Below are 14,399 nucleotides of genomic sequence, written 5' to 3'. Positions count from 1 at the left end.
TCCAGTATCCCTCCCGCATGTCCACTTCTCCTGCCCCTCAGCTCACTCCGTTTGTGGGTCATCCCCCTCCCCTGTGCTTTACCTATCTTGCCCAACCCTCAATCACTCTTTCCAGTTTGCATACTGTTGTAATCTGGCTTACAGAGCAGCTGTGTGTGTGTGATGTCTTGAGCTGTGGAAGGTTGGTGTTGGAGCGTTCTACTGGCTGACAGTGAGAGAGCACGCTGTGAGCTGAGAAGATGGGTGTGGGGGTGAGACCGGTGTTTCCCAAATCATGTTGTGTCATCTGTGTCTCCTACCATCCCCATGTTAACTATGGATTACAGGACAAGGACAGTAAAGCTCCTAAAACTTACCTTTGAAATCCGGACATCCACTTTGTTACACTGGCGACGAGGATGGGATGGTAGATGGATTGCTTCTTCATTGGCGCTGCTGGGGGTGGGTGCAGCACTCCTGGAACACCGCCCCTGTGAGTCACCCCACACCCAGGTGGGTCTGTGTTGAGTTGGCCCGTCACAGGAAGTTCGTTGTCTCAGTGAGGTTTGTGTCATTATTGCCTTACTCTGTTATAGGGGCAGCGTTTTACTCTTGATGCCAGCCGGAGCCGTGAGGGCTAAGGCATGCGGCAATGGAGGCCTTGTAAAGGTGCTTAAAGGCCGACAATCTGACTGGTGTTCCGCTGACTTGGAGCAGTTGGCGTCCATTGTGGATTTGTGCCTGATTTCAGGCGCAGTGGCTGCTGAAGGGCATGAATGCAGCCGTTGGAGTCTTCCTGGTCATCTATCCACAATGGCGCTTTGCAGTGTTGCGGAGTGGACTGCTGCTGTTCTTGTGGTGAGCTGAGCGATGTCTCGCTGCAGGGCCCTTTCCCCTCCGTGTTGCGGTTGGGAGTCTGGCTTTTCTTCCCTGGTTTTCGGCTGAGTAGGAGTGACGGAGATTGCTACCTGCATAGAGCGTTTCACCAGTCGCCCGCTGTGCTCTGGAGGAGGCTCGTGCGAATGTTTGAGGCAGTTATTATGAGCGCCTGTCTGTCAGAGGAAGTTTGTAGCAGCTCCGGTGATGTTGCGGGGACAGCGACTCCATGTCTACTGTTTGCGTCACAGCTGGGAAGGCGTTCCAGTGGGTCACGTGGCAATATTCGTGGCTTCCTGTGTTCCAGTGTGTCACATGGCAATGGTTGTTGTTTCCTGTGTTTCAAGCCTTGTTTCCAGCGGGTCTGAAAGAAGCAGGAATTTGCCTGGATGGAGCTTACCACTGGATCAGAACACGCCTGGAGAATTTGCCACTGGGTTTTGAGTGGTTTCGTGAGTGGCGAGTACATGCCTGTCATTCCTTTGGAGCTTCAGCAGTTGGAGCATCTTTTTGCAGTGTTCTCTGATTCCCTACTGGGCAAGAATTAGTTTGGAATTTGCCTGGTGTATGGCGTGACATGGGACTTTGGTCAGGTCAGTGTATCGGGCCGTGTGAGTGAGCATGGATGAAGATTACATGTTGTGGGCCATTTATTTTTTTCTTAGAGGTACCAGGCGCCCTTAGTTAAGTCCCGGGGGGTGTCTTGGGTTAGGTTGTGAAGGCCGTTGTTTTTCCCTGTGGTGTTCGTTGTTGTGGCCTTTCGTGAGAAATAGAACCTTTAGTATAGGGGTTGTGTGCTTTTCCCTTTACAACTCCCAGGTGAGGTGAGTGGGGGGTTGTAATGTAATTAATTCTGCAAATGTGTAATGTAATTAATTCTGCAAATGTCTAGTGCCATTGCATGTGTTCCATCTGAGGGGTGGAACGCCGTTCGAAGCTAACGTTAATCTCATGGAGTGTGGACTGAGGTTTGAACTTATTTATGGAAGTAAATGCATTAATGTGGCTATCGTCGCTTGGAACACTGAATTTCATGCAACATTGACATTGTTCATGCCGGTTTGCATCGTTGGGCTGTGCTGGGGGGCATTATCTAATTGCTTCCCTTGTGTTATGCAATGTTTTCCTCTTTTCAAAAGTGGTCTTTATGATGTTTGCACTCAATTTTCCATGCATTACGCAATGTTTATCAGCATTTTATATTTTTGCATGCTTAGTGTTATCTTGTTTGGGGTGTGAGTGTGGTGTATAGGTGCGTGCAAGTAGTTTGTGCACGTGTGGTCGCATGGTTCTTGGTGCCTGGTATTTTGCCATGTCTGTGTGTGAGAGTGCGCGTTATCTATTTGACGGCAGGAGTTGTTGCTCCATGGTGCCCAGTTTTGATACTGGTGTTGGTCGCTGGGTGCATGGTCATGGGTTGGGTCTATTGCCCATATGTTTGTGTAGAGGGCTCCATGTGTCTGTTTTCATGCTGTGTTAGTGCCGGGGTAGGTCACTGTGTTTTGTGGTGTATCTCAGGGCAGTGTTCATCTGTGGTTCCATAGTTCCTGGTTTGGTTCCAGGGTAGGTTGCTATGGTGTTTTTGGTCTTAGTTGGGCATTATGCCTGAGTGCGTGGTTGGAGTTGATGTGGCGGTTGTGTGTGGTGGTTATGGTCATTAGTGCCTGGTGTTTTATCAGGGTAGGTCACTATTGGTGTTGTTCTCAGGGCAGTTGTTTTGCTGCAGTGTGTTTCATAGCATTTGCTTTAATTCCAGTCTGATCGCTATGCCTGAGACTTGTTTGAATTTTCATGTTGTCTGTAGTGCTTGGTCTAAGGGCTGAGGCTGGTCACTATGGGTTAGGGTTTTAGCTTTGCCAGTGTTAGCATAGTACCCGGCTTCATCTGGTTTAGGTTACTATGTTGGTTCTAAGGTTGCAGTTTACCTCCTGATTCTGAGTTTGGTAAATCAGGTTTCTTACTTGTGTGTTTAGAGTTGGTGTAACTTTAGAAAGAGTAAATGGCCAATGGTTTTGTGTAGGGGAGCAGTATTTTGGGAGTGGTTCTTCCTTGTACTGCAGTCAGGACTGTGATGTGTGGGTCCCTCGGTTAATGTTGGGCATTTGTTGTTGCTCCGTTTAGAGAGCTGTTGGTACGTGCTCAGAGGGGCAGCACTGATACTCCGGGTTGCAGACCAGAGTGGAAGGTGTTTTGTGCGAAGGACGGTACGTTTTGTTTGGTAGTTGTGTTAGTGTTAGCTGACAATAGTGTCGCTAGGGGTGGCAGCCCTAGGTTCTGAGGGGCAGCTCAGGACAGGCGCAAGTGCACTGTTTATTGTTTTTAGGCCTCGAGGGTGAGAACTGAGGGACTTGGTCAGTTGTGTTGTGGAGTTAGTTGCTGTTGGCATTTTCTACGTGGCCTGGTTTGGCCTGAGAATGGTTTCCTTTTGTGTGGTTCCTATTAATTGAAGTTGCCAGGGGTTCTGGGCATAGGCGGCTGCTGTGTGTGGAATTTCTGGTACCGTGCTGTGTTTTGGATATTTAGGGTTTGGTGCTGGTCACGTTGCCTTAGTCATTCTTTTGTGTTTCCCTAGGGTGGGAGAGGTGTTGTAATCTGGTTTACAGAGCAGCTGTGTGTGTGTGATGTCATGAGCTGTGGAAGGTTGGTGTTGGAGTGTTCTACTGGATGACAGTTAGTGAGAGAGCAAGCTGTGAGCTGAGAAGATGGGTGTGGGGGTGAGCCCGGTGTTTCCCAAATAATGTTATGTCATCTGTGTCCCCTACCATCCCCGTGTTACCTATTAATTACAGGACAAGGACAATAAAGCTCCTAAAACTTACCTTTGGAATCCGGACATCCACTTTGTTACACATACCTTTTTAGTTTCCATTGACAGAACGTCCCTGCCTGATATCCTCAATGTCCCTTAGCTGACCATCAGGGGTGATCCACCACCACCCCTGATTTTCACGGACTCATATTTTCTTCACCATCTCCCGTCCATCACAATATCCTGCATCCAATCAACCCCTGCTGTCACAGGGATTTCCTATTCTATGCATAACCGCATCTTCCCCTCATCTCACTTGCTTGCCACTCATTTTATCTTTGACTCTCGCCCTCCCTACACGGTCTTCTGTCAGCCAAAGCCTCTCCTCATCTGACCCGTGTCGCATCTCTCTTTTTTACCCATCATCACCTTCCTTCCTCTTTGTCCCCCACACCCTGAACACCCTGACTACCTCCACTATCCCTTATCCACTTACCCTTCTATGCCTCCAGTGCCCAAATGATCTTCTTTGTCCCTCATCAACTTCACCAACAACTTCCCCCTAACCCTGATCACTATTCACCCTCATCGAATACCATGCTCATCGGCACCTGTGCTTCACCCATCACCTCCGCTGCCTATCACAACTCTGACCTCACTTTGCCTACCTTTAATTATCTCATTTGCATCACACCACCTTCACAGTCACTCAGCCATTTAACCTGCCTTTTGATCTCTGCCAAACATCCACTGAACAACTCTGCTCATTGTGTAATTTCCTGGTGCATCCATTTCTCTCCTCCTGAGTCCCCTTGTTTGCCCTTGATTCCTTGCTCCTGACCCTTATATTTACCCTCAAACCTGTCCCCTACTATTTGTAAAGAATCTAGCAACCATCACCATACTTAACTATCTTCCCACACTATCACAAACTGTCATGCTCCTCACTAGCATCGCCTGTCCCTCATTCTCCTCAGCGAACTAGAAAAACCCATTATGCCCCTCAACACTTACTTTGTCTCTTACCATATCTATTGTTTGGAACCCGCCTTTAAACAACTTTTCATCTAACCACTCATTGACCATCTCCCTTGCACCACAAACTCCCTACACCACCTCATTCACCTCAAGTACCACTTATGTTCTAGCCTGTCACGCACCCACTTCACTTTCCCTTACTACTTTCCCTGCCCCTTGCACCCTCATCCACTCCCATGCTCTTCACATCTTCTGCAGCCCCATTCACCTGATTTCCCACACCCATCATTTACCCTTCACCATCCTTCCCTTCCCTCCCTATAAACATCTCCCATGCTCCACACCCTCTACACTCCTTCTCAGCCACATCTCCAGTTCCATCCCTCCACCACCACACTCACCCACCACCTCTGTCCATTGCCCACCATGCATGCACCAGTACTTTGTAGGGTCCTCTTAGCCCCTCTCCTATTTCTTACTCCTCGCCCCTGCTACTCTGTCCTCTACTATCACACAGCCCTCTTGGCTCCCCCAGCACTTCATCAACTTCACACCCTTACACCACCCACTTGCCCCTTGCTAACTTGTAATGTTCCCCTACCACATACTAAACACTTTCTAGCCTTCACCATATTCCCTATCCCTCACAGTCTTCCCTGTTCAAGCTTTCCTTCAATGAATGATTTTCATTTCATCACATTCCTCACCCCTCCACACCTTCCCTGCCCCTCACCATCTTCCATGTCCTTAGCCCGCACAAAGTGCCTTACTCTCACCACTGCCCTCAATGTACTGCTGCATCTCTAATGACCCAACCACTCTCATCCCACCTCACCTCCTACTCCCTTTAAGCCTCCTTCATCACCTCTACCACTTGTCTACCTCTCCTTCATTACCATATCACCTGCCCTTAAACACCTCCACTGACTCTCACGCTTTCCCATTTACCTTCATGGGGACCATACCCTGTGCCCTTCAGTGACAGCATGACCATTGCAGTCTACTAGATCCCATGGCTGTGCCACTCACTGTCCCTTGGGGCATCCAGTGACAATACAACCATGTGCATCCAGTGGCAGCTCATCATAGCACATTCAGTCCTAGTGCTGCCTGGTGTCCCTCAATGAATCCAACACAAGTTCTGGCCCGCGTCACTATCCCTCCATGCGTCAAAATACCAACACATGTAGCGTCTTGCAATGCACGCGAAGAAGACGGCCAGTCACTACATCTAGTGCCAATTCTCCCCAGATGTTGCTTGCACTCAAAGCTCTGAGAGACATTGTGCATCTCATTGCATCAGAGCTAGTGCGCACTCAGGTTTGCATAGCTAATGCCTTCTCACTAGTGACGATCACTGCTTCCGTTCAGAATCCTCTGAGGTCTCTCTCACTGCATCCAGTGCAAGGAATGTACAGTGTCTCTCTGTACCTCCAGTTCCAGGGCTTCACTATAAGTGCTTCTCGGTGCCTTTAGTGCTGATGCTGCCTAGTGTTCTTTATATACATTGTTCACTGTACACCATTATTGGCACTGAAGGTTCTGCGGGTCACTGAATCTAGTGTCAGTGCTCTTGAATGCCCACAGTGCTTCCTTTTTCAGTGGTCTCAGTGTAATTGAATTCCACTGCTGCCTATTATCCCTAGTTACATATATTGTGTTGTAGTTGTCATTTATATAGCACTTTTTACCATTCTTATAGTCTCAAAGCACTGCTGGTGGGAACGCCCTCGTGGACTGAAGTCCAGAGTGTTGGAGGTCACAGAGTAAGATTAGGATGCATGTGTGCATTTGGCCAAATAAGGCTTCGCAGGGCCGGCCCGGCTTCCGTAGAGCGCAACCCAGGTGGTCAGGCATGTGGATGGGTGCTGAGAGGAACACAGGAGATGGTGTGAGTGCTAGAGGCTCGCTATCTGTTCAGCGTGCTGAATTAGTCATATGTCTTTGCTGCATTCTGATGTCAGAGGTGTTAAGGTGCAGTCTGGTGTAAGCAGGTGGAAAACTATGTGCCCAGTATATCGCCAATGCACCCTAGTGCCTCCAGTGACAAGCCCCCTAATGTCTTCTAATGTATTCATTACCATTGCTTAAAGCCACTTCCTCCCAGTGGCCATATGATCAGACATGTCACTAGAGATGCTGTTAAAATGGGGGCCTCTCTCACATCATTTCCTATTAGTAGTGCTTCATCCTTAAGGATTTGAATATGCGGCTTGCACACGCATGCACACAACAGTGGTCAGTGTGCCACTGAATACCATGGGCCAGAATACAGAAACGTTGTACTGGTGCAAGAGCAATTTCACACACTAATAGTACTGGGTCAGCCATTGCCCATATACTTTCAGTGCATTTTTGCACAAGTGCAAAGTTTGCCGCCATGTTAATACTGTTCCATATTAGCACGAATTTAAACTTTGCTTTAGTGCATAAACACATTGAAATAAGCTTTGCCCTGGTGCTAATACCGTGCAAAAATTGCACTTGCACTGCAGCAAAGCTTCTGTAATCTGGACCTGTGTATGCACATGCTTTTGTCCATCTCCATTGAATTTTCCAGTGCAAAAATGCACTCTTAGCATTACAACAAATGTTCAATAACACTGCACTGTATTCTGTGTATTGCGTTTCATAGAGCACACATATGCCTCCCAAGAGGCTTCTTTCCGCTGGAAGGGAGTTTCAGAGGGGTGACATGTTTAAAACAAAATAAAAAAAGATTGCAAATTAGAAAACAAGAATATCTATGTTATTAATTACTTGCAAAATAAAAAGAAGCGTCAGGAGGCAAGAACAACAGCAGGTTCGGAACACTGTGTGAATAAACAGACTTAATGACGGCCCAAATCCACAGCAAGTCCCAAGGAAGAAGGAAACACAAGCAAATGTAAGGATTGAGCAAAGTGGAATCTTCCAGAAGGTTACAAGAAATCTTGGTCCTAGTAGAATCCAAGGAGTAGAAGGGAACAGAGACTGCCCCTTGAAGTTCTGAGGTCCTGTGGTCAGTGGCGGTGGATAATGGCGTGCCACTTGGGGTGAGCAATCAGATTCCAGGGATAGTATGTGCTACCCCAAGCACTACCTGGACATGCTACTGCCTGTGGTAGCCTCTGATCGTCAGGGCATGGCAGGGTGTGAGTCATGGTGGGGCAGCATGGGCGGAGACCCACAAAGGGGCAGGGGACAAATATGGGAGATAATGGGATCTTCAAAATGACAGCAAGAAGACCATAGCAAGAAGGGGGGAACTGAGCAGTAAGAATGCAGTACAAATGAGGATACATAAAGGCAATAGGCAATATTGGCAAACAAGGAAATAGATATATCGAATAAGAAAGCAGGTAAACTGTTGAAATTAGATGGCGCGGGCTCATATTTGTTGTTTTAAAACGTTGAAAAGGTGGGGATTTAAGCAAAAGTACAAAGGTTATTTAACAGTCTGGTAAGTGTTGACAGTCACGTGAGACTTGTCATCGTGGGAGACACTCCTCTGATGCATTTGTGCAAAACATTACCAAAGCACATGCCCAAGCTCAAACAGTATTGTTATACTCTAAATGAAATTGCATAGCCCGAATGAGATGAATATTATGTTGGCCAGAAGCAAATCGCATCATGTGACAAACATTGCAAACCGTGAAACCTGAATGTGACAATTGGGAGTCCATTTTGTAAATGCCGGCCATTTTATTTTTGTAACCCTTTGCAAATATATTCTATGCTACAAATCCACACACGGTGCGAGGCCACAGCTAGAACTCTGAAATGCTAACGTAGACAGGAATGTAGAGCCATACAGAAATACATTGTTTTTCTCTCATGGAGGCCTTGAAGATGTGCACAGAGTGCCGCGCCTAATCAGTAGCCCAGGTGCCGGTTTGTCTTGCAAACGCTGTTGTAAAAGGTAGTTAAATGTGAATTATATGCAACTAACAGTGCTCCTTCACGGAGGATGGCATTTTCTCTGCCTCAGACTGTCTGACCTTTAGCTCATGAGCTGCAGCGATCAGATAATGTTGGTTGGAATGTCTCCCTGCTAGAACATGATATCTTCCCCTGCGCCAGTGCCCCGTGTTCCCCATAACAGAAAACTGTCTCTGCAGCCTTTGCTAGAATACTAATGTTTAGACTGAATGACGTTACATGCATAGCTGTCAATTACTGATCCCTAGCTTGTTCGTCATGTATAAGGGCGGGCCGAATGATATTGTAAAGGATGATGTATTATGTATATATATGACTGCTCTCTCTCATCTCACAGTGTCTGGGAACACACGTCGTGAGGCATTGGGACCCGGTCGGCTGACTTCTTTGGAATTCAAACCTCATGACTGCCGTGTCATTTAGTATATGGTTATAGCGCCATTATTCCATATATGGTCTAACAAAGATGGCGCCTGAATAGGGACCCTCCCTGTGATGCTCCATCGCATACGTTGAAGGCAAGGACGAGTCGAGGATGAGGCTGTCAGACCGGGATCGCAAGGTGTTCCGGGTGCCCTGCAGAAGTGATTAGAGACTCCTCTGCAGATCTGTACACAGCCGATCCCTGATCGATGAACAGCAGCTAGAGAGCATTGAGGCGAGGGTCCTGGAAGCAAGGTAAATTGTGCCAGACAGTGGTCGTGACGAGTCTTGGTTGTGCCTGTATACGGGTTAATTGCATCCTGAGAGACGAATTGATTGATCAGGTGAGTCATGCCCCGATTCTTAAACGTCCTGATATTGGTTGAGTGTTGCATTTGCAAGTACAAACGCCCAGGGTAAGAAGAGGTAAGAGTTAACCATGCCTGGGAAATTGTCTTCCTGTCTAGTGAGATTTTTTCACTGCGGTAGACAGTCTTCGGAAATTGGACAGCCCGCGCCACCCGAGGGGTCGCTAGCACATGATATGTAAATTAAATACGGAATAGGGGCAATAGTGTTTAATGTGGTTTGGCATAGGCAGACCAGACATGTATCATACCTTCAGTGGCTGAATAATGGAAGCTTCGAACTAGCGCGCATAGAACATTTAGAATCAGTTTTGCTACGAAAAAGGCCAGCCCTGCAGTGTTTGACGTTGTAAGGGACTGGAGGAAGGAAGCGAATCAACGCTTGAAAAGTGGAGAGAAGCATGCACATAGACATAAATCAACCGTAGAGAAAGCGCTAGAGCATGATCAACAGAAGCAGACTGAAACCATTATGAACATGGATAGGGTCTTCCAGTTAGACATACAGAAAATATATCCTTCACAAGATTTTCATAAATCAGATGAATTGATAAATAAGATACTAAATGAGCGAACAAATGATCATCCAAGTACTGACCAAGTTTCACCGCCTCCCTATGTACCTTCTCCTGTTGCTATTCATACAATTCCACCGGCACCTGCAGTAGCCGTCCCATCTGCGCCTATGACATCATTCCCTCCACCTCCTACAGAGCATGAGTTATACGCTTTAGCTGGCAGTTCTGCATCAATAGGGCCAGAAAGAGGAAGTATTAGAATGACTCGTAGTACGATTAGCAAGGAACATAAAGACAAACTGAAACAGTGGGCTGAGATGGATATTGATGATGGCAATGAAGTGGCTGTGCAAAGTTCCATATCTGATCATAGAGGCCTTGGTGAACAGCAGGTATTGTTAGAATGTATGGGAGATTACCTTGTTATAATATGGAGTGATTTGACTAACACAGTGGTACCGCAAGAGTATTGTCCTTTCCAAATTGCAAGATAATTCGGCGAAAATACAAGAAACTGTAGGGCAAAGAACTTGATCGGTTGCATAAAGAGATGATGAGTAAGCATGCACCACATATGTCATATGTCCAGAAACGATTTCTTCCGCCGTTCAAACCTGTTAGTGAAGAGATGCGAATTTGTACGTGAGATGCGCTTAGATGGATTACGGATGCCGCCATTTCCCTGATTGAAGTGCATGATACGTTGAGTCAATAATACACCAGAAATGCAGAGGAAGGTGTTACAGGTTATGGTTGAGTATTTACAGGATGAATGTATGAAAAAGAAGGTTTGTTGTCCTGCTGATTTGATGACGATTTATAAAAGAGCATTTTTGTCTAACACCGGAACGACTTCTTTTTCCCTTGATTTGGCTTTGTTGCTTAATAAACAAGTAGAGGTTGCTGCTGATGGAGGGATTCCAGCGCGAATGATAGAAGCCCATTATATTGCACAGTTTGTACATGTTCCCTTTTCTAGGCAAGAAGTGAACACTATAAAGCAGACGGTCCCTGACATTAGGAAAAATCCTGCGGGTTTCTATAAGGAAAGCAAATCTGTTTTGAATTAATCTGTTTTTACACTGAGTGACATTGATTTATTGTTCCCTGTGATACTTCCTGCGGACATATGGAAACATATTAGAAGTATAAATGATGCGCCAATGTTAGGCTATACATGGGAATCTTTGATCAGAGTTGATAGTGAGGAAAGGCTGGGGAGAAACCTCCGCAAGTAATTTAAACTTTGCCTTCACGAATAGTAGAGAAATTGAAAACTTTAGTGACTGAGAAGAGAATAATTTGGGACAAATTGATTGCTTGTCTACAAGGCAAATCGGAAGGAGCAACAGATTGTATTAACCGGTTTGAAGATGTATTTGCAGATTTTAGTGGTCAAGATCTAAGTACAGAACCTGGGAAGATATTATTTGTTAATAAGTTTGTGCAAGGATTGTCACCAGAAATTCAGACATTGATAATGACATCTGAAAGTGCATGGCAATCAAAATCACAAAGTGAAGTATTACATACGGCCCAATATTATGAGAACCGAGTAAATTCAGAAAAGGATAAGGAAATAAGAAAGAAAGGAGACTTGAAAAACAAGAAGACCGTTTAGAGGTCGGCCAAGAATAGCGTGCCAGAATAGAAACCAGATGCAGCCAAAATTTCAGGGTAATCAGATTAATCAGAATCAACAACAGAATGCCATTAATGGTGGAAATGTTTTTGATTATCCCTCCAATGCATATTACTCTGGAGACTTTACATCTGATGATGTACTGTTCCCCTAGGATAGCCTGAAACAGGGGTTGGAACCAGTGCCTATTCCCGTTGACCAGAAAGGGTCCTACATAGAAATGAAGGTTGGGAAAAGGGAGCACATTTTTCTAGTGGACACAGGTGCACAGAAATGTTCAATCGATCATCATCGGGTTCCAAATAAACCACTGTCAGGGCATAGAAATGTCTCAGTAGGGTTCTCAGGTAAGCCAGTAATTAGTCCAGTTTCACAACCGGTGCCAATCACACTGGGTCCATTTACTGAATCTTGTCTGTTTCATTTGACGACAAATTGCACGAAAATTTGTTGGGATTGAATCTATTGAAGAAATTGAATGCAGTAATATATTGTTCTCCTGATGGAGTATATTTGACGATTTTGCCACAACAAACTCCCGTATCGCAATTTGTATCTTTGCCATTACCGACTGAATTGAGTGAAGTGCCGACTTGTATATGGGCAGTGTACGATAATGATGTAGGATGTTTGTTTGAAAGTAGAACCAGTAAAAATTATTTTGAAGGAAGGAATGACTTTACTGCATATTCCGCAATACAAAATTTCGAGTGAAGGTGAAAGAGCGCTGAAATACATTGTGTCAGATTTAATTGCTAGAAATGTAATTGAAGAGATTTATGGTAGTACTTGCAATAGCCCGATTCTTCCAGTTTACAAGAAAGGTGGGAATGAAATCCTTTACCGTTTTATAATTGATTTGCATGCAGTGAACAAAGTAGTAGATCCCCAATTCTCATTAGTCCCCGATGTGACCACCATTTTAACTCTGATTCCAGCTTCTGCATCGCACTTCAGTGCCATTGACTTGAAAAATGCGTTCTTTAGTATTCCCGTTCATCCAGACAGCAGATATTTATTTGCATTTACATTACGAGGGCGCTCAGTCACATGTAGATGTATTCCGCAAGGTTACATTGAAAATCCAAGTATTTACAGTAGAGCATTGAAGCTAGATATCCTTGAATTACCAGCAGGGTGTATATTATTGTAGTATATTGAGGATCTGCTTACAGCAGCAGATTCAGAGGATATTTTCATAGAAAGCACTGTCACACTATTGACACATTTAGCGGCACACAGTCATAAGGCATCATTGAAGAAATTCCAGTATTGTCAAGAGGAGGTGGTCTATTTGGGCTAACTCCTATCGAAGGAGGGAAGAAGGTTGACACCTGAACACATAGAAAGCATCTCTGATATGTCTATTCCAAACACGCAAAAGGAAGTCAGGGCTTTAATTGGCATGGCTTCATATTGTAGGCAGTGTATTGCTAATCTTTCTATGATTGTGAAACACATAGTGGCATTGACAAGGAAGGATGTTACTTTACCTTTGCTATGGAACATGGAGTGTCAAGAAGCTTTTGACCTGCTCAGAGCTGCGTTATGCTCAGCTACGGTTTAGGGCATGCCAAATTATGAGAAGTGATTTATGTTATTTGTACATGAAAATGATGGATGAGCTTTGGCTTTTTTGACTAAGGGACACGGGGACATAAGAAGACCATGCAGTTATTTCTCTTTCACGCTGGATCCTGTTGCATGTGCCTTGCCATCTTGCTTGCAAGCTGTTGCTGCAGCTGCCGTGTCAGTAAAACAAACCGAGGGGATGGTTTTAGGTCGCTCTTTAACCGTGATGGTACCCCATTCAGTAGACGTTCTTCTAAATAGAACACAGACACAACATTTCACATCCGCACGACTAATGAGGTATGAAATCATCCTATTTGCACCGCATATTCAAATTGAGAGATGTTGCGCTTTGAATCCGGCTGAGTTATTGCCCCCTCCCAGTGAAAAAGGGACTGAGAAATGATTACCACATGATTGCTTAAATATTACTGAGCAAGAGACAAAAGGAAGAACTGATTTAACCAATACACCCCTGAAAGAGCCAGATGGAGAACTGTTTTGTGACAGCTCTTGTTTTAAATTGCTGAATGGCACATCAACTGCTGCTTATGTCATTACTATACTGAAAGCTATTGTAGAGAGCAAACAAATCCCATATAACTCAGCACAAGCTGCGGAAATACTAGTGTTAAGCAAAGCATATGAAATTTCAGAAAACCTTAGTGTGAATATATACACTATTAGCCAGTATGCATTTGGGGTGGTCCACATGTTTGGAAGATTTTGGGCTGAAAGGGGCTTTCTGACATCACATGGAACTAGGATTCAACATGGCACTTTGATAGTGAGACTGTTGTCAGCACTTGCGTTTCCCAAGCGGTTAGCAATAATGAAATGCGACGCGCATAAAAAAAATAACGTGTAATGTAGGAAAGGGAAACACATTTGCAGACCGAATCGCGAAACAAACTGCTACTGATTTGCACACAAAAATGTATGTTGAAACAACAGAGACAGTATCCTGCATGATAAAGGATGGAATTGAGACAGTTAAAGAGATACAAGCAGAAGCCACTCCTGAGGAAATAAAACAATGGTCCGAGGGTCCAGCAGAATTAGAACCCGAGGGTTGTTGGGTGGACAAAGAAAATAATAGATGGATGTTGCCAAATGCATATGTTATGGCAACGGTTACCATGGCCCATAGTCCAACACATGTATGTGCGAGAAAGATATCTCAGTACCTTGATTCTGTATGGTACAACGGCAACATTAAGAAAACTGCAGAGGGATTGGTTCAGAATTGCATGACTTGCTTACAACATAACATCGGAAAAGGGTCAGTGACACCAGTAGGAAGTTTTGGTCCTCCCTCTATGCCATTTGAGGTCATTCATTTTGATGTCATAGAAATGGAAAGATGCCAC

This window comes from Ambystoma mexicanum, chromosome 6p (assembly GCF_040938575.1).
Source record: "Ambystoma mexicanum isolate Mex_15411 chromosome 6p, UKY_AmexF1_1, whole genome shotgun sequence".
Lineage (NCBI taxonomy): Eukaryota > Metazoa > Chordata > Amphibia > Caudata > Ambystomatidae > Ambystoma > Ambystoma mexicanum.
The sequence above is the reverse complement of the archived record's forward strand: the minus strand, read 5'-3'. Positions refer to the sequence as shown.